Source organism: Maylandia zebra, linkage group LG2, assembly GCF_041146795.1.
Source record: "Maylandia zebra isolate NMK-2024a linkage group LG2, Mzebra_GT3a, whole genome shotgun sequence".
NCBI classification, from domain to species: domain Eukaryota; kingdom Metazoa; phylum Chordata; class Actinopteri; order Cichliformes; family Cichlidae; genus Maylandia; species Maylandia zebra.
In genome coordinates, this window is record NC_135168.1 from 6,979,330 (window position 1) to 7,001,361 (window position 22,032).

The following is a 22,032-nucleotide window of genomic DNA, read 5'->3' on the forward strand; positions in this document are numbered from 1 at the left end:
CAGGTATTCAAATTTGCATATTGGGGAATTCGTGGCTTCTAAGTCAACAAGTCATCCATGTCATATATCTCTAAAAATTCATATTTTAATGATAAATTGTCAACACTTGAAGATTCCCCCATCTCTTCTGAACAAAACGGTGTAAGAATGACCGCTCTAGCCCCTATGGTTAGGAAATTATGGTCATTTGTTTGAGGGGAGTCCTCACTATGAGAAATAGGCTGCAATAATCCTGTGCCTCTCTGTGCTGCGTGTGTAAAAAGAGGCACATGTTTTGGCGGGAAAAAGTACACAGGCTCTCTGATTGGTGGATTCAAATTCAGCAGCTCCCAGGCTGACCTAGAAACTTACTTCTCTCTCCCTGTGCATTTTTTTGCTGATTTTTTCATTTAACAAGTATATTTGAGGGACCCTCAGCATGTTCAGCATTTTTTCAGCTGTCCATTTTGCTTTTCCAATTTTTCTGTTTAACTTATTACTATTGTGCTAAATCATACTGTTTCTGCTATTTTATAAGATTTGTGCTTAATATAGTATTTCTGCTTTTAATAGGATTTGTGCTTAATATAGTATTTCTGCTTTTTATAGAATTTGTGCTTAATATAGTATTTCTGCTTTTTATAGAATTTGTGCTTAATATAGTATTTCTGCTTTTTATAGGATTTGTGCTTAATATAGTATTTCTGCTTTTTATATGATTTGTGCTTAATATAGTATTTCTGCTAAATTATAGTATTTCTGCTTTTTATAGGATTTGTGCTAAAACATAGTATTTCTACTAAATGTAGTATTTATGCTTAATCATAGTATTTCTATATATTTCTGCCAGGTCCCCAGGCAGCCAATCCTCTGTGAGGACTTAGACATTCAAATTTTCAAATCAGGTCCTGCACGGTTTCCCAGCCAATCATATATGTGTCCTGAGGCATTCAAATTTGCATATTGGGGACTTCATGGCTTCTAAGCCAGCCAATCATATCTGAGGGCTGAGGAATTCAAATCCACAAATCAGGGCCTGCACGGCTTCCCAGCCAGCCAATCACATATGTGGTCTCAGGCATTCAAATTTGCATATTGGGGAATTCGTGGCTTCTAAGTCAACAAGTCATCCATGTCATATATCTCTAAAAATTCATATTTTAATATTAAATTGTCAACACTTGAAGATTCCCCCACCTCTTCTGAACAAAACGGTGTAAGAATGACCGTTCTAGCCCCTACGGTTAGGAAATTACGGTCATTTGTTTGAGGGAGTCGTCACTATGAGAAATAGACTGCAAAAATCCTGTGTCTCTCTGTGCTGCTGCGTGTGTAAACAGATGCACCTGTTTTGGTGGGGAAAAGTGCACAGGCTCTCTGATTGGTGGATTCAAATTCAGCAGTTCCCAGGCTGACCTAGAAACTTAGTCCTCTCTCCCTGTGTGTGTGTGTGTGTGTGTGTGTGTGTGTGTGTGTGTGTGTGTGTGTGTGTGTGACAGAGAGAGAGAGAGAGAGAGAGAGAGAGAGAGAGAGAGAGAAAGCCTTTTAATGGGATGATCTCATTGTAAGATTCAAATTCAATATATTTAGACTGGTTGACTGAATTGGATCTTGTGTGTGTGTCTCTCTGTGCATGTGTGTTTCCTTATGTGTACATATTTGTGATTGTGTGGCTGTTATATATTTTTTTGCTGATTTTTTTTTCATTTAACAAGTATATTTGAGGGACCCTCAGCATGTTCAGCATTTTTTCAGCTGTCCATTTTGCTTTTCCAATTTTTCTGTTTAACTTATTACTATTGTGCTAAGTCATACTATTTCTGCTATTTTATAAGATTTGTGCTTAATATAGTATTTCTGCTTTTATAGGATTTGTGCTTAATATAGTATTTCTGCTTTTTATAAGATTTGTGCTTAATATAGTATTTCTGCTAAATGTAGTATTTATGCTTAATCATACTATTTCTGCTTTTCATAGGATTTGTGCTTAATATAGTATTTCTGCTAAATGTAGTATTTCTGATTAATTATAGTATTTCTGCTAAATTATAGTATTTCTGCCAAATTATAATATTTGTGCTAAAACATAGTCTTAATTTAAAATTACAATATTCATAGTTCATCACAGTGTCTCTGGTAAATCACAATATTTCTGCTCTGTTGTACTATTTTTCTAAATCATAGTGTTTCTGTAATGTTTAAGTATTTTTGGCTAAATATATTCTTTCTGTTATCTTATACTATTTCTCCTAAATTCTTGTATTTTTGAGAAGTTATCATGTTTCTGGTAAGTTACAATATTTCTGCTAAATTCTGCTATGCTATTGTATTTCTGCCAAGTATTATGTTTCCTCTAAGATATTGCAGTTCTGCTAAGTTATTCCATTTTAGCAAAGTTCCTTTGCTTCTGCAAAGTTTTTACAATTTCTGCAACTTTTCAGCTTTTTCAGCTAGTTTTAGCAGACAGCTTCAGCTTTAAAGCAATTCAGAATTCATGATTACAACCAATATGTAGTAGAATAAAAGAAACAAATGTGCAATGAACATATCAGGAGTCCCTGTTAAAAAGTCTCATAGCAGTGTGGTTAAGGGACCTCCTGAACCTCTTGAGTCCTGCAGTGGAGTGAGATGAACCTCTGCAGCTCCTACTGTGAGGATGCTTAGGCGATCACCAACACCAGCTCCTTGGTGTTGGTGTTCAGCAGAAGACTGTTCTTATTACTGCAGTCAGTTAAATAAATCTATCATAATAAAGTACATTTTAACATAATGACCTTGTGTTTATTTATGTCTTTTAACCATTATTTCAAATTCAAAGAATCCTGTTTTAAACATTTATTAAACTTATAGAATTAAATTTCTGCTAGTTGCTTTTTGTTGCAAAAAAATCTAGTATAATAATATTTAAATTTACATATATTTTTCACGTTTTCCATGCCAATTTTGTGTAATTGCGGAGTTTCCCACTACCCGTGAATGCCTCTTTTTTTAACGTCTCTGCCTGACTCCTGAATCTCCGTCCACTCTCAGCTCGATCCCCACCGGTAAGCGCTGCTTCTCTGTCTCTCTTTTCTGAAATGAAATGTCTATAAGCTGTATGAGGGATTTACCCAGTTGTTGTTAGTGACTTATGAAGCCAGTCGAAGTATAAGTCATGTTAAAGTAACACAATGGCTGCTTTTTTAGTGAAACGTTGTAATTTTACTATTTAAAAGGAGTGTTTGGTATGCTAGCACTAAGTGCTAACGCCTAGCCTAGCTGCTATAGGCCCAGTGTGAAATTAATATGGTTCATTTGATTGTTTATTACAGTTATTGTGTTGTATTTGGTTCATTCGGTGTGTTAGTGTTTCTGAGTCTGTTAGGGAAGCTGAAGTTAATTCTCTTCACAAATCAGTCAGTTAAAAACGGCCTCATTCTTTCGGTTGTAAGGTAATGAGCCGTCATTTTAGAACCACTGATTAGCTGCTGAAGCAGCAGGGTCGGCAACTTCAAAGGAGCCATTTTACCGCCATTAGCTGTTTCCCAAAACGTCGGCTGCATCTTTCGGAGGACCCAGCTTTCGCGGTCTACGTGGACCGAGAAGGCTGTGAAACTGGACGGTCTAGCCTTCAGATTTGCGTCACCGCTGTCTCTCTGGAGTTTAATAAACTCGGCCGTCTGCTCCTTGCTATTTAAAATATAACAGGACACTGGCGTAAATTCTCGACCGTTTAACGTTTATTGAGCTGTGTGAAAATCCCGGAGGAACCCACCGGATTGATTAATAAAGCTTTATTTAATCTAATAATCTAATAACTTTGATCTCAGCCAAACCGATTTACTCCAGAACAAATAAAACACAGAAAAAGGCAAACAATTACATTTTTAAGTTATCAGAGTGACTTGTATATCATGTTTAACCTGAGTAGCGAAAGAGCGGGGGTCTGAACCCCCCTCCCGGCTTGCCATCGAGCCGGTGGGTGACAGACGTCTCTGAAAACGTCGGCACACTTTTGCAAATATGCGATGTCTTGATAAACCAAGCAGATATTTACACCGCTACTTTCTCGCCTAAAAATATGTTAAAAGTTTATTCGGGGAAATGAAGGACTCATTTGTCGGCCGCATTTGAGACAGCCTTCGTCGACTGGCTGTGACATAATCGGCCTTCAAATGCGGCCTCCGGAGGATGCAGCCGACATTTTGGGACACAGCTTCTGACTGAAAGCCGGGAGAAAAAGAGTCACGTGCCTGTACCGGTGTGTTTTTGTGCTGTGGGTTAATTAACAGAAGGGAGAGAGAGAGTGAGGATGAAACACATAATATAAGAATAATAACATCTCTTAACAAGAAGTTTTTTTTAATTAGGTAATTTTAGTTTTTTAGTTAAATTTTAAGAACTGTTTAACAAACACTTGTTTGTGCAGGTTTTTTTTTTTTTTTTTAAATGAAACCTACACCTGCAGCTCTGTTTAACTTCTCACTTTGTGAAAAACTAACGAAATATAAAAAAGTCCACCTTCAAATAAATAAAATGCAGCAGTGCACCATTAATATTATAAATATGATATGTAGATATTTAAAACAACAGCATATTAAATGATACTGTGTGCAGGTGATAATATTTTTAGGAAGCAGAATTTGAATGCAGACGAACTCAAATGTTGAAGCCTACAAAAATATCATCCAAGCTTTCATTTATGATTGTTCATGCTTTGAAATTGTGATGTCAGAATTTGATAAAGTGTGCAGAGCTAGGTGTAGCAAATCATTGCTTATTAAATCTACTGTGTTATCTAATAGCACCAAACTAATAGAGCTATCACATAACTAAGAGACGTGTGTGGCTTATTACAAATGGATGAAACCATATTTTACCTTAATGAAGACAGTAATCTTTAATAAGGTGTAGAAAAAGGTGAGTTGTTTGTTGCTGTGGTAAACAAAGAATGTACTGAATCTTTTGTACTACACAGAGTGATGCAGTATTGACTGTGATGCTGATTTGAGTTGTCTCATTCTGTATTTTTGTGCTTTGTCTTTTGTTACACAGAGTGAAAGAGATCTTTGGTTTTGCCTTTGCTGGTAAGTAAACAGTGATTGTAACTGAGGCAGTATGAACCTGGCATTGCGTAGCACATTTGACAACTTACATACAGTAGTTTGACTTTTTGTGATATGTTTCCATTTACTGATGGGCAAAAACACAAAGTCAGGATTTATTACCTGTAGCAGCAAAGTCCTCACACGGGACCTCTGACTGTCCCTGAAAATGTCCCTGAAGTTTAATAGCCCATTTATGTATGATTTAAATTTCTTATGGCTTATTGAATCCAAACATAGCTAAATGTCAGTTGTTCATTTTCTCCTTATGTTTGTGGATTTAAGTAGCAGACAAAACAATGAAAGTGTTTTAGGGGAGTCAGTATAAGTGGTTGCTCAAACACTTAAGAGCTGCACAGGTATTGATTCATATTGTCTCTCAAATTCTGCTGATGTGTTACATTAAAGTCAGAACACTGTAGAAGTATTTTGTACAGTTAAGCAATAATGAAAAACTAAGAAAACCAGAGGTGTGAGTGGACATTGTTAGGTACATTACAGCCAGTGTGTCTAATTAGTTTATCACTTATTTGGTGAATATAATGTGTTTTAAAATTTAATAGAAAAGTTGCCAAAAAGGTACACTGCAAAATACATAAATATTCCTAGCAACAGGTATAATGAAAGGACTTTTTAGTGTAAAAATTTAAGACATTTAATTTTAATTACAAAACATGGTGCACCTCTGCTATTGTAACATGTCAATATTTAAAACTATTTTAAGATTTACATATTCATATCAGACATGACGAGGTTTTCTGTTGCTTCTGATTTATATAATTATTTTGTATCTAACATTTTTAAAAGTTTTGGCTTTCACACTTTAGTAGTACTGACCTGTTGTAGAAAATGTTGGAGCCACAAAGCTTCTGTGTAGGAAATATTTGGTATATCCTGCACTTGTGCCAACAAATATTGGTGGCTATTCTTTATATTTCTGTAGTAATGAATGCTTTTATTACACTTGCTACAGCCATGTGAGACGCTGCAGTTCATTTATCTCCTCTTTAGACTACATTAAGCTCATAAAGCCTTAAATAAATTAAGAATTTTACTAGTTAATTTATGTCACAGTAAATTGGATTGTGTGTGAAGAGGCTCAACAGTCTGAATCATCAAACAGTGATCTGATTAATTGTTTCCTTTCTCTAGACTGCTGATCTGATCGTCTCCAGTCTGGTAAGTAAAGGTTTGTCTGAGGTACAGTGCTGGGAAATGTTTCTCATTATAGGACATTCAGTTTAGTGGAGTGAGTCAGCACAGCTCTTGGGAATAATCAGATCGTAGAAAAGTCTGTGTAAACATTTCCAGACTTACAGATCTCTCTTATCATCATAGTACATTTTTAATTAGGCCCTAATATCGGCCATGCTAAGTTTATTGTAGATTTAGTGGAGTGTGTATTAAACATGCCCCATATTTGACTGAAAAATGTAGAAACTGCTGTTTAGGAGTCATCTGTCTCCAAATTTTTCATTTTGCCAAAAGTCATACTGAGTAAATTATTTTTTACTTTTATGTTAACGGCTCCCCAGACATTATGATATACTGTTGAACCAGGTAAGTACACACAGAAACGGGAATTTGAGACCTTTGGGCATTTAGGATCATGTGAGTTGAGTGCTGTGAAGTGTTTAAAGCAGGTGGTCTGAAACTGTCTGCTCTGACTTCATTGTGTGGGTTTAGCTTGACCATATAATGTTTATAGTAAGTTACTGTAGCACCACATCTTGGTTTACAGACTGTGTTTGTTTTTATTGTGTTAATAGAATGCAAAAATGTCCTTAGAAATGTTCCACCACCATATGATAAACATTTTCATTCAGTTGAATCTAATAATGTACTGTACGACTCTTCAGTGTGTAATGATATATATATGTTCTGTATTTTTCGGACTGTAAGGCGCACTAAATTCTAAGGCACATTAAGCCAAACAAAACAGATAAGTCAAACTTTATTCAACTCATTTACAATAACTCTCAAAATTGTTCAGTTGTAAGACATAAAATACAGAACAATACACTCACTTTTCAGGATTTATGGACTGATGAATGTGGATTGATCAGTTTGAAATCTGCTTCATAAGCATGGCTCTCAACAGGTGCCAGGCCCTTATACACACACACACCATATTATGTTGAAGCACAGTACGAATTACTCTATGAGGGTGCTGACTATGTTAGCCATGCTCCTTAGAAAAAAAGAAAAAAAAAAAAAAGAAAAGCCATGCTCCGACAATACATCAAGTGGTGCTGCTTTGTAGCTTACCAAAGTCATACTAAAACATTTGACAGAGTGCCGTGTACCACATAGAATTGGTTTGAAATCAGTAAGCACAACCATACAGAAGGTGCACTGTCTATTTTTGAGAAAATTAAAGGCTTTTAAATGTGCCTTATAGTCTGAAAAATACGGTAAAGCCAGGTTTATTGGAAGTGTGTCTAATTCCACTTTCTTTCTGTCTTACAGGTGACCTGCTGCAGAAAACCCTCTCCCTCTATCATTAACAAGCCATTAACAAGCAAATTCAGTCTGTCCTATCACTCTCCCTCTCCCTGCTCCATCTTTTTTGACAAGCCATTCTATCTTCTATCCATTCTCCGCCATGTACTCTATCTAATTTTGACAAGCATAAGCCCTAGTTTGACAAGAAACCAAGTTTGACAACAAACCAAGGTTGACAACAAACCAAGTTTTTGGAAATTGAAGTTACCGCAACTTCGACGATCTGTTTTCAGAAATCTGAGAGATCTCTGCTCTCACTGCTCCTTCTTTCCTGTCGTTAAACTCTCTCATATCCACTCATTTTACTGGAAATTACAAGTAAGAAGTTGAATATACAGTATAGTAGAAGTCACTGTAGAAACTACTTACACAGCCCTACATTTGTCATTTTAATTTTGCATTACACTTTGGAATAAACATTGATTGGCTTACAGGTGCAATTGCTTTGATAAATTATATAAAATATACACCTCTTAAAGGTTTATTTGTAATAAGACAATCTGGTTATTTTGTAATATATACATTCAGACTGCTCTATTTACATAAATATTAAATTAGATTCAAATACATTTTTCAAGTCTGTTTCATTGACTATAACATTTGACTACAGTAAGTTTATACTAATATTATTTAAGGACAAACCCATTTCTATTACTCAGTGTAAGTATTGAGTTACAATTGTCATTGAGAAGCTGCCCTGAGGACCCAGACTTCCTGTTTCCTGACTGCTGCAGAACATCCAGCTGAAGAATCCTCATCGCCTGTCATCTGATCACCACACCACCACAGCTCCTTATATTTGCTTTAGATTTTAGATATCTCAAAGATTTACACAAAGTCTACTTCAAAGCTAAGAGTTTTATTATAGCCTGTTGATTGTTGAGATTTATTCTGCATATTACTTCACAGAAGTATAGACCTATTCATTAACCAGTCTGGTTAAAAAAAAGAAGTAATAATATACAGTTGTTGAAAAAGCTACAATAAAACGTTTTTAAGGATCTTTCAATAACTTTTATATTGAGTTTGTATTTAAGCCAGCCTTTTACATCAATTAAACGGTCATAAGAACACTTTACCATTTGTATAGTTGATCCATTTAATAGAAACTTGAGTTTTTCAGTGTTTACAGGTTGAGTTTTGTATACATTTGTGTATAAATACATATAAGGTCCAGTTTGTACTTGCACAAAATGCCAAGGAAAGGTCAAAGGTCACAGTCCCAGAAGCTTAGATGGCAAAAGCAGAAGGAGCAGGTAAATCTTTCTCAGACCGGTGAGCAGGTAAAGGTGTCTGTTACAAGTATTCCCAGTCCAGAAGTGCAGCTCAGCGTTCAGACGGCCGCAGTGTCTTATGCAGATGTGGTAAAGAGAGGTGTTTGCTCATCATCTGTGCCAAATGCTAAAGAACAACAGGTAATCCAGACTGAACCCCAGCTAACTGTGCAAACGCAGCATGATGGAGAAGCTCCAGGACCGTCTCATGTACAGGTTACAAACAGTGAAAGTCGTCCACGAGTGAGTAGCATCTGTGCGTCTCGAAGCCAGGCCAATGCTAAGTATGGAAAGTACCGGAATCAGCAATGCATGGCGAACAGTTTGGTTTTCCTGTCATTCTTACACGAGGATGAATTCATTACCAGAGCAGATCTCAACCGTGTGTTGGACAAAGGCCATGCCGTGTATTCAGATGCCAGAAAGAGGTTTGTGAACAGCGTGTTTCTAGCCTGTGATGAACTTCCCACTGTGATCATCAGCCGCAGACACGAGTATCAAGTCGACATGTCTCAGTTTGCTCATTATGGCACATTTGACGGTACAGATCATCTTCCGAGCCTTGAACAGGGACTACAGCGTTTGGCTTCAGAGTTTCGCTACGCTTTGCTAGTCATGGGAGGAACAGCCATCGCAGTTTCCAGGCTGACTTCAGGTGAATACGCATACTTTGACCCTCACCCACGTAAGTCTACAGGAATGCCATTGTCGCTAAGTGTAAGTGGTGGAACTGCAGTTATGTTAAAATTCACACGTCTTAACGACATGATTGACAGGATCAAACGTTTGTACCGAATGTGTAGCATCGCACCAACCTGTGCTTATGAGCTACAGCCTGTTGAGTTCCACAGTGAAAACGCTGCTGACCAAAGAAATGCTGATGAAAACAGACAAACAGCTACAACTGTTTCAGCACCAGCTTTAAATGAACCTGAATTTGAAACCCCAAAGTCCACTGAGCAGACACAGAAAACTGTGGCCGACACTTTAGCTACTGAAGTGATGTCATCCAGAGTGGATTATTCAAATGAGCCAGCTGCTGAGCTGAACAATTCTGATTATTTAGAAATAGAAACCTCTGCATCTTCTGTGAGAGAACCTCAGGTAACATCAGATTCTGTTCCTCAGAAGGATCCAACCGCTGCCAACCGCTGTTCAACAAAGACAACACAGGAACTTTCACATAAACTGCTGAAATATAGTAAACAGGGAAGGAAAAAAATGAGGAGAAGATCATTGGCCCAACAAAAACTACCAAAAAGAAAGGATCCTGATCACAGACAAAAGAAGACTGTGTACAAAAGTAATCTATATAAGCTAAATCCTATATATAGAGAGAAACAGAGGGAACATTTGAGAAAGATCTATAAGGAAAGAGATGATTTTAAGGAAAAACAGAAGGCGCAAATGAGAAGGATCTATAGAGAAAGTGCTAAAATTAGAGAGAGAAAAAGAGAACGTGTCATAAGGATGTATAAAGAAGATTCTTTATTCAGAGAAAAGCAGAAGGAACGAATAACAAGAACATACAAAGAATCTCCCGTGTTCCGAGAAAAGCAGAAGGAACGAATAACAAGAACATACAGAGAATCTCCCGTGTTCCGAGAAAAGCAGAAGCAACGAATAACAAGAACATACAGAGAATCTCCCGTGTTCCGAGAAAAGCAGAAGGAACGAATAACAAGAACATACAGAACTTGTGCCGAATTCAGAGAGAAACATAAAGCTTACATGAGGTCATATGTTTCTAACCTATATAAAGAAAGTGTAGAATTTAGACAGAAAAAAAAATGTTACATCACTAAACGTTATGGAGAAGAGAGACAATTTCAGCAACAACACAAAGAGAATATGAGAGAACGAATGAGAGTAAAATATTGGAACGGTTTTTCTTTTAGACAGATGCATAATATCAGATGTGCAATGAACATAAAAAGAAAATATCGTCAGATGCATCGACCAGCTGAAAGTTTACAGTGTCATCCAGATAACAGTTTAATGAATGAGGCCATATCTCGTTTCAGATCCAACATTAAATCAGCACCATCTTATGTTTGTACTGTTTGTCTAAAAGCTTCTTTTCCTAATCAGGTGAAAATCTGCAAAAGAGAAAATTACTCAAAACACCAAACTGTAGCTCAGCAGTGTCTAACTGGTAAATTTGTTCATGTGTGTGATGAAGCATGTAATGATCACTGCAGCTTTCCTGTTGAGAGAAAAAAGGAGTATATCTGTCACACGTGTCACAGTTCCCTCAAAAGTGGATGCATGCCCAGGCTTGCTGCTGTCAACGGTTTAGAACTGCAGGATATTCCAGCTGAACTGTGTGATCTCAACATTCTGGAGAGACATCTGATTGCCAAATGCATACCATTTGCAAAGATTATTCCTCTTCCAAAGGGCAGACAAAGACTCATACGTGGTAATGTGGTGTGTGTACCATCTGAAGTCCAACAAACAGTTGACTATCTACCTCGGCTCAGAAGCCAATCACAGATCATGAGGGTGAAATTGAAAAGACGACTGTGCTACAAAGGCCATCAGCTGTTCCAGACTGTCACCTGGTCTAAACTGATCGAAGCCCTGCGTAAACTGAAACAGATTCACCCACAGTACACAGATATTGTTATCAGAGATGATGCATTGCTTTGTGATCCAACATTACCTGATGATGACAGCAGTGATGAAGCCAGCATGGGAAGTGATGATTATGATGAAGCAGATTTAATGGAAATTGACAACTATGAAAAAGATGCCCTTTTGTGCGAAAGTGAGTCTGAAAGTGAACAAGCTATTAATATGCAATCCTGTGATGAACAACCAGAGGAACAAAATCCAGATGAACCAGAAAGTGATTTGAACAATGGAGGTTTTGCTCTAGAAAGTTGTCTGCAGCCTGTTGACATTTCAGAAGAGATTCTCTGTTTCAGTGATAACACATATTGTGTGGCTCCTGCAGAAAGAAACAATCCTGTCAGCTTCTTCAGAACTCCTCATTTGGAAGCCATGGCATTTCCTGTGCAGTTTCCTACTGGTCAGAATACACTGGATGAAAAGAGACTTCTTAAACTCACACCAAGTGCTTACTTCAAGTCAAGGCTTTTCAACATTGATGCAAGATTTGCTAAAGACACAAATTACCTGTTTTTCTCACAGTTTGTCACTGAAATACATTTGGCTAATTCCAGCATGACAATACAGCTAAGGAAAGGTAAAACTATGACCAAAGATGGACGCAAAATCACATCAGGAATGTTACAAAGTAAGACAGAAGTAGAGAAGCTGGTAAGAAATAAAGATGCAATCAGATTTATGCAGCCACTCAGAGGAACTCCAGCTTACTGGCAGAAAACTACCAAAGATTTATTCAGTATGATTCGTCAAATAGGAACACCTCAGTTCTTTGTCACTTTCTCTGCTGCTGAGATGAGATGGCCTGAAGTGATTCAAGCAATAAAGAGACAGCAAGGTGAAGAGGTTGATTTTGGAGCCCTGGACTGGTCAGAAAAGTGTGAAATTCTAAGATCAAATCCAGTAACTACCATGCGGATGTTTGATAAGCGTGTTGAAGCTTTGTTCAGAGATTTGCTTTTTTCTCCTGCACAGCCCCTTGGTGAGATCATTGATTACTTTTACAGAGTTGAGTTCCAGCACAGAGGTAGTCCGCATATACACATGTTGCTGTGGATTCGAGAAAAGGTAGAAGCAGATGTGGATGACGACCAAACTGTCTGTGACTTTGTGGACAGATACATCTCAGCTCAACTCCCTGATCCAGAAAAGCAACCTGAACTGCACAAAAAAGTCACTGAACTACAAAAGCACAGCAAAAACCACACAAAAACATGCTTTAAGAGTGTGAACTCTGGTTGTAGATTTGGGTTTCCAAAACCACCATCCACAAGAACAATGATTGTGAGACAGGATGAGGATTCAGACACTGAAGCTGCAAAAGCCAAACTCAGACCTTTGTTGAACCTGCTGAAGGAACCTGAAGCTGCTTCCCTCACCATAGAGCAGATTCTGTCACGATGCAACTTGACAATGAATGAGTATGAACAATGCCTCCAGAACATAAACAAGAAAACAGGTCTGATTCTGAAACGTGACCCAAAGGACTGTTGGATCAACAATTACAACCCACACCTGCTTGAAGCCTGGAACTCTAATTTAGATGTCTCATTCATTTTGAATGCCTATTCATGTGTAGAATACCTCTGTAAATATATAACGAAGAAAGAATCTGGCCTCTCTGAATACCTGAAGACAGTTATTGATAACTCTGGAAACAACATGGTCAATGAATGTGATGAAATGAGAGCTGTGATGCAGGCTTACTCAAAAAAGAGAGAGATCAGTGCACAGGAGTGTGTGACTCGAGTCTGTGGCCTAAAAATGAAAAAATGTTCCCGCAGTGTTGTATTTGTACCAACAGATGATAACCCGGTAAAAATGAGTCGGCCCATGAGCTTCCTGGAAAGCACAACACATGACAGTTGTAATATTTGGATGACAAGTTTGAGTGATAAATACAAATGCAGACCTGAGACCCCAGAATATGAGGAAATGTCACTGGCTGATTTTGCTGCCTTGTGCAGGTTGGTGAGTGGTCCAAATGAAGGAAAAGATGTGCTTCCTCTTCTAAACCAGCTTGGATTTGTACAAAGGCGAAAGAATGATAAACCAGCTATAATCAGATATTACCACTGTTCACAGGAAAAAGATCCTGAGCAATATTATGGTCGACTGTTGAGACTTTACCTTCCACACAGATCAGAGCAGGAACTGAAACCACAATGTTTCCAAACCTATCAGTCCTTCTACAACTCAGGTTTTGTGCGACTTCCATGTTCAGACCACAGTGAGTCTGTGAAACGGATTGTGAAGAGAAATAAAGACAAGTATGAGAAGAACTCTGAGGATATTGAGAGTGCACTGGAAGAGTTTGAACAAAATAGGGATGTTGTGATCGATGAATGGTGTAATCTGGCTCCTGAATCTGAAGTTGTGAGGCTGCAATGTGATGAGAATCTTCCTGAGAGACATTCTGATGATGAGAACGAACAGGAGAATGTCCCCGACTACAGTCGTCAGTCTGATGCTGTAACAGAGATCAGAGCCATCAGAGAACAACCTGCAGTCGATCCAGCCGTGGTACGTGTAATGTATCAGAATCTGAACCAGAAGCAGGCCTGCGTGTTCTATGCCATAAGAGACTGGTGTATTCAGCGAGTTTGTGGTTTGAACCCAGATCCATTTTTCTTCTATATCAACGGTGGTGCAGGAACTGGAAAGTCACATCTGATTAAGTGTATTCACTCTGAAGCATCAAAGATCCTGAGCAGACTGCCTGCTAATGCAGAAGAAGCTGACATATCAAATCCAACTGTTTTACTGACTTCATTTACCGGGACAGCAGCTTTTTCTATCAATGGCTCTACATTACATTCTCTACTGAAACTACCCAGGAGTCTGAAACCACCCATTCAAGGACTTGGTAACCAACTGGATGAAGTCAGATCTGAGCTGATGAATGCTGAAATTATTGTTATTGATGAGATTTCAATGGTTTCAAAACCCCTTTTTGCTTATGTGGATGCAAGACTGAAACAAATCAAAGGCACTCAGAGACCTTTTGGTGGAATGTCAGTTTTAGCTGTTGGAGATTTTTACCAGCTGCCACCAGTGCGACAGTCTAAACCTCTCTGCGTTTACGATCCAGAACAGATTGACCTATGGCAGGAACATTTTCAGATGATCACTCTAACCGAGATCATGCGTCAGAAAGATGATGTGGCCTTTGCAGAGATGTTGAACAGGATTAGAGTCAAAGAAAAGACAGAAGAGCTTTCTCAGTGCGACAGAGATTTGTTGTCACAGGCTGTGACTGCACCAGAAGAATGTCCAACTGAGGTCTTACACATTTATGCCACCAACAAGAATGTGGAATCCCATAACACAGATACCCTGAAGAAGCTTCATTCAAACATCATAATCATCACTGCAGACGATTTCCAGAAGGATAAACGTACAGGCAGAATGGAACGAAGAGACAAACCATTTACAGGTGGGCGAAATGATTTACCTGACACTCTGAATGTTGCTGAAGGAGCTCGAGTTATGCTGACCAGAAACTTGGACACACTAAACGGTTTGGTCAACGGTGCTTTTGGTATACTGGTAAAGGTGGTGAGATCTGAAAATGATGGACACATAATTAAACTGGGGCTCAGAATGGACAACCGGCAGCCTATGAGACACAACCGCAGTGCTAATGCAGCATCTGATGATCTGGTTTACATTGAGAGAGCAGAGGAGAGTCTGAAGTTTAAAGGAGCGGTACGCAGACAGTTTCCTGTAAAGCTAGCATTCGCCTGCACAATTCACAAAACTCAGGGTCTTACAACACAGACAGCTGTAGTTTCAATGAAGAACATTTTTGAACCAGGTATGGCTTATGTTGCTCTCAGCAGGGTGACGTCTCTCAGTGGACTGTATTTACAGGACTTGGATGAGAAAAAGATTTACGCCAATCCCGAGGTAACTGCAGCGCTCCAAACCATGAGACAAGCCAGTGTTGAGGAAATGATGCCTCTTCTTCAGGTCAGAGAAACAGCCAACAGACTTGACACTCTTACACTGATCCATCACAATACGGAGGGTTTGCCATCTCACATCAGTGACATCAAGAGTCATCATGAAATGTGTTTAGCAGATGTTTTGTGTCTCACAGAGTCTCACCTCCAAGGCTCCTTTGTTGCAGACAGTCTTCATTTGGATGGCTACACCATGTTCAAACGCAACAGACATGTGTCCTACACAAACTTTCCTCACATGGCCAGCAGAAGTGGTGGTGGAGTTGTTGTGTATTTGAGGAATCATTTTCAGGTTCAGGTAAAACAGTATCTGCATAATGTCACTGATCTTGAGTTTTTAGTGTTGAAGGTTCAGGCTCCATTCCCTGCACTCATTGCTGTTGTGTACAGACCTCCTGACTACAGTTTGACACCATTCATGCAAAACCTGGTAAGTCTTTTAGATTCACTTGAAATAATGGACTGTCACCCAATAATTGTGTGTGGAGATTTTAATGAGAACCAGTTGCAGAGTGGAAGAAAACAGATTCTGGAGCAGTTTCAGTCTAGAGGGTATTCACAGCTGATCACTTCTGCCACTACAGACAAGAACACCCTGCTTGACCTCATTTTTATTTCTCAGCCACAGCTATGTCGTCATTCAGGTGTTCTGAGATCATACTACAGTTACCACAACCCTGTGTTTTGTGTCCTGTCCTTGAGCCAATCATGAAGGCGTCTGGTGAGTTTTGAAACAATTACAGATCATGTTTGTTACAGAGTTTACTGATTGTAGAGTATGAAAAATATTTTTCATTGGAAAAAATTGTCTTCCCTACTCTGTCTGTAAGAAGACCCTTTCTTATTGCAATGTTATTAATCATTTCACCAAATCATGGCTGTACTTCATGCAGAGCCGGGAGATCTGCTTTCTGTTATCATGCACCTCAGATCTGAAATATACTGCATTAAATGGACATAATTTATTTTTTATTCTCATGTTTTAAATGACTAAATCTACTTATACATTTTTTCATGGATGTTAATTGTTATCTCCTTTTTTGATACTTTTTTTACTCTGACGTATGTATCTCAACAAACGAGATCTTCCCCTCAAAGATGCTTTCAAATATGAAATAGTAAATAAATAAATCCCAGATAAATGCAGGTATTTATTATGGGTCACATGAATAAATACAGACAATTATATTTTCTTGATTATAGTAAATTTTGTAGAATCAAATGTTTTTGGGATGAATGAGGTTTTGCTTATCATGTTTTACAGGTAAATTTTTTTTAAAGTTTTAAACTATCTTCAGGCTAACAGAGATGTCTATAATTATACATTATGTAGAGAAAAACATTTTTACAGCTTACAGAATTTGTATAAAAACTGATTTAGAAGTACATGGAAAGTTTCTGCATCCATTTTCTGACTTGGCCTTTATCTGGGTGGGTTTGGGTTTGGGTGGATAAAGGCCAAGTCAGAATTCTCTGAGCAGCTGGAAAAAGCTGCTAATAAACAAAGACATCAGAAAGCGGGGGCTTTAGGTGTAGCCCCCGCTTTCTGACGCACTAATTAGATTTAGTAACTGACACCCCATACCAGCATTATATAGACACTTGGGGGCAGAGATGGGTGGGTGGGGAGGGTGGGTGGGTGGTGTTAAAAGCACTGTATGTTTTGTAGATGTATTTTTTTCAGACAGGGCACACACAGTCCTGTTTCCTTTGTGGGAAAACCTTCAAACTTCACCATCCTCAGCTGAAACAACAACATCTTAACACCATCTTCATGAACTGCTAAGCCAAACCTGATCCATCAGTGCTGGACTGCACAGATAACCACATGCCACACAGAGACTGCTGTTTTATGAACTGCTATACCAGTGTGTCTTCAATGGAGAAGATGACACACCCATCACCTGACCTCCTGCCTGATCTGGAGACCGTCATGATGCTGCCACACTACACACCTCTGAGACCATGAATGATGACTCCTACTGAGGAAACTATTTCCTGTCAGAGATGCTCAGTGATCCTCAGAGCAGAGAGAGGTATCATTCTTTATCTTTGATAAAAAATGGCAGTGTTTTTAATTCAATTAATTAATTAAAATCCTGTTTAGTGCATAAATAATTCCACACTCAAATGATTATACTTGTTGACACTTTTTGAGTTTTAATTCACATTACGGATTACAAATCTATGCTTTTTCTACTCTGTCTCTCTGTGCAGGTATTGCTGTCTTCTGAGTTCTTCCGTGTCCCAACTGAGGCCTTCAAACCTCATTGCAGAGCTCATGTCTTTCCTCACCATCATGTGACTGTGAGATTGCTCTGGATTCTGGTTATGTGGCCTGCAGCACCTATAAGGTATTTCAACATTGTTCATTGTATAACTTATTTGTAGTTTTTAGGCCTTAACACAAATAAAATGTTCCTTTTTCTGTATTTTTTAGAACAAGCTCGTCCAGTGTGCCTGCATTCCAGCTTCTTAGACTCTACTCAAGTGGACAGAGTATCAGTGTTTGGCCACTCTTACAGACACCAACTTCTGTCAACTCACTGCTACTGATCAGGCACCTCACTCCAGGAAGACACAGGGCTGCAAGCCTGTCATCGTTTCCAGTGTGGCTTTGTATTCTTGGGGTAGCATCAGATTTTTCCCACAAATATTCAAAGGTAACACTTGTTTTAAGCTTAGTTATTAAATCAAAAGTCTTCCCTTGTGTTAATTTTTTTTATTTTATTTGTTTTTGTTTTCTTTTAGATTTATGTGCACTGATCGGATGTGGTGGAGCTTTGTTAACTGTGTGGAAAACATCTGTTTGTGATGATATTTACAATGAGGCTTTAAGGTGACAGTTTCCATGTAATTTCAATCCTTTTACTAAGCAAAAACATGTTTGCAATTAACATATTTTTTTTAAGTTTTATCTTCCGGATTTCTGGTTAACATTCCTCTGTGACAGCAAATACTAAACTGGTCCAAGTACCCAGCATATCATTGGTCAAAGGCAAAAAGGACCACATGTCACACTAGCAATGAATTATTGACTGTGTTTGTGTCATCAGATTTAACTAACAATATCAGACATATGAAACTGAACTCTGGATTAATGTGCAGATTTTTTTTGTGTTTTTTTTTATTGTTGAATAATTATTTTGTAGAACAAACCCAATCTATTTACCCAAACAATGTAACTTGTTTGGGTAAATAGTGGATTAATATATCTAAGTCTATAAGTATAGCAAGCTGAATTCATACAGACACACAGCTCTAAATCCTGGATTGTAGGATGTACAAAAATGATCATGTGATTATTATGGACATTTAAATAACTATATCTATTGAACCATTACATGTATTCTTTTTAGAAATTACACAATCTCAAAATGTGAAAAAAGAAAGTGTTTAAGAGAATAAATAATGTGTGTTTGTATGAATCCTGCCTTAGTATGGGGTGTCAGTAACTACATTAGTATAGAGTAGGTCTAACAGTGGTTTTCCACATCTGCTCTAATACAGCGGTCCCCAACCTTTTTTGCGCCACGGACCGGTTTATGCCCGACAATATTTTCATGGACCGGCCTTTAAGGTGTCGCGGATAAATATAACAAAATAAAACTAGTACCGGTACTGAAAAAAAGAAAATTTATTCATAACACACGTGAAAAGACCCAGGAAAACCAAGTAAACGATAAAAACGATAACAAAATAACGCTGAAAACCGATAAAAACCCTGAAAACTATACATTTCACACCTGAGCCTCATCTCTCGCGGCCCGGTACCAAACGACTCACGGACCGGTACCGGTCCGAGGCCCGGGGGTTGGGGACCGCTGCTGTAATATATATAGATAATGGGTCAGACATATAAAGTCATTTTGAAAAGTTCATAAAGGTCATTTATATGTGTTCCTCTTTATCATTTTATATCAGGTCAAACAGCTGACTTGAGTTTTGATCAGAGTAGAACCATGACATTCATGCTAATGGTTCTACTGTTTACAGTTACTTTATGATGGATTTCACCCTGGTCACAGCACTATGTGAAAAGCTGTTAGAGGTAAAGTTAAGCCAATTAATACCTCATCATAAGTCACTCACTAACGCAAAGCAGTGATTATTTTTCACTGTAATTTATTCCACAACGATGTTCTTTATTTGATCCTTGTTTCTTTAAATATGCAAATCGATTGTTCAGCTGTGTGACTCTCCACACCTCAAATATATCACAATGTGGACTTCATTTTGACAGTATTTTGTAGATTGGTACCATATTTATCATCAAATCAGGAAACTGTAAACTAATTGAAAAAATTAAGCTTATGAAAATTTTAATGTGGCATAGGAACATGTTGTTTATCCTTGCCAAATGGTATTTACACAAAACTCCAGCAAATCAGAGGATATATTTTTGTCTCTCACTTGCTATATATGTGTATATTTTTGCAGTTAATAGCCTATCATGTGTCTGCGCATCTTAGGGCCATAAACATAAACATGGCAAACAAGGATATGTTCACAATTCCAACAGATGCTTCAATTGTTTGTATAGATTTTAGATCAATTTGATTTGCATTTTCTATTAATATTTTTCTGTTTGTCCCAAATGGTATTTTTATTTCTTTATGCCATTATTGTAATCATTGGAAACAACTGAGTAAATATTTTGTATCATATGTTTCTAAAAATATTTGAATGTTCTACTTTTCTACTACTGGTTTTCTACTTTCTAAACTTTCTGCCACTTTTTGGCATTTCAATAACATTATTTTTGGGTGTTTTAATCTCTGACCGCAGCATCTTGTGCATTTATTACCTAAATGTTGTTTGTGTGGGTCTTGCCTTTGTTATGTTTTTTTGCCATTTTTAGATTTCACCAGCTGTGCAAACTTGCAATTTTACCTTGGTTTTGTTCCACATTAGTTTATCTGCTGGCACGTTTTCTTCCTTTTCTAATGTTTTTGGTAATTTTTCACAGTTAAACAAGTAACTTTGAGGTTACTTCAGCATTTTCAGCTGTTATCTGTTGACAGTTTTGCCTAATTATTACATTTCTGCAAAATTCTAGCAGTTCTGATAAGTTGTAATATTTCTGCCAAGTTTTTAATTTTCTACTAAATTATATTATTCCTGCTAGGTTACACTACTTTTGTTTGTTATGTTATGTTAAGTTATGTTATTCTAAATTATTGCATTTCTGCTAAGTTATTACATTTTTCTTAACTTGATATTGTTCTGCAAAGTTATTAAAATTTCAGCAACTTTTTAAACACTGACTTTGATTTCTTCAGCTTCTTCAGCTATTTTCAACTATTTTCAGCAGACAGCTTCAGCTTTACAGTTTCCTCTAAGTGATTGCAGTTCTGCTAAGTTATTACATTTTAGCAAGGTTCTTTTGCTTCTGCAAAGTTTTTACAATTTCTGCAACTTTTCAGCTTTTTCAGCTACTTTTTGCAGACAGCTTCAGCTTTAAGCATCCACACTGCATTTTCGCAGGAAATGCAAATTTTTCTAGTTGTGTGGATGCTTTAAGCATCCACACTATTGAGTTCCTGTTTCTCTTTATTCTTTATTATTATTATTATTATTCTAGTTGCTTCCGTACACTTTTTGGCACTTAACTACTTCCACAATTTTCAGCCGATTTTCACCGTTCAAATTTTAAACTATTCTGCTATTTCTGCTAATTTACGCTACGATTTTTGCTATTTTTAACTATTATACTTTTTAAAATATTAAGCTTTTTTCCTTTAATTTGTCCCATTGAAATGAATGGGAAACTTCTGCAATTCTGCTAAAATTTGCTTGTTTTTGAAACTTAACTACTTCCTCATATTTTCACCTAGAACAACCATTCAAACTTTAAAATGTTCACAAATTATTGGGCTATTCAGGTATGATTCAGCTTTTTCAAATGTTTTACTGTTTTACTTTTATGCCTCTTAAAGTTTTGAGTTGCAAAATTGTGATTTTTCACAAAATACATGCGTTGTTATGGTTGCTATGCTCTTGGCTTCCAGTGTGCCACTGAAGGTTTTGCAATTTTCACTTCATGTCCGAACAACTTCTTGCTACTTGCTCAATTTTCACTCAACTTCCACAAATTATACATCAAAACGTAGGTATTTTTGCTGGCTTTCAGAAAATGTCACTATCATTGTTGTGGGATTTATAGAATTTTTGCAAATCTCCTCAGACCAACACAAGGTCTCAAAACTCTCCATATAAAGTCAATGGAGAGCTTGTTCAAAATCATCGCTGGATTTCTGTAATGAGAGGCATATTCGAATCGTCATATCTCCTTAACGAAGCGACTTTAAGACATGAGGCTTGTCCCCGAATATCTTCAGACACCCCTGACGCTCACAATTCAAGAATTTCTTTCTCACCTATTACCGTTCTGAAATGAGTTGGACTTGTTTGAGGGTAGGAAATTCGTCCTTCGCTCAGATTTCTTCAGATTTAAAACTCTGGAAATGAACCACTTTTTTCTCTCGTCATAATTTTTTTTTGGATTTCCACAGAGACCTGAAAATTTCCATGACTGTTCACCAAAGCCTGCTGTCTCTTACGGTGAAAGAATGATATCGATACTCCAAATAG

At 37.6% G+C, this 22,032-nt stretch overlaps 1 protein-coding gene and 3 long non-coding RNA genes across 4 annotated transcripts in view; 3 read left to right on the plus strand and 1 right to left on the minus strand.

The window, feature by feature from the left end:
- The window catches only part of LOC112432149 (uncharacterized), a 499,305-nt gene that overhangs the window by 251,240 nt on the left and 226,033 nt on the right, over positions 1 to 22,032 (minus strand). The window lies entirely within an intron of this gene.
- Positions 1 to 22,032, plus strand: part of LOC143420631 (protein NLRC3-like) — a 238,078-nt gene that overhangs the window by 136,599 nt on the left and 79,447 nt on the right. The gene's annotated exons all lie outside the window — the stretch shown is intronic.
- Positions 5,009 to 7,669, plus strand: LOC143413485 (uncharacterized). Its single transcript, XR_013094097.1, has 3 exons — positions 5,009 to 5,045; positions 6,216 to 6,242; positions 7,533 to 7,669. It is a non-coding gene; the product is annotated as an uncharacterized LOC143413485 (long non-coding RNA).
- On the plus strand, positions 17,381 to 18,013 carry LOC143413487 (uncharacterized). The gene is made up of 3 exons (XR_013094098.1): positions 17,381 to 17,474; positions 17,656 to 17,792; positions 17,879 to 18,013. It is a non-coding gene; the product is annotated as an uncharacterized LOC143413487 (long non-coding RNA).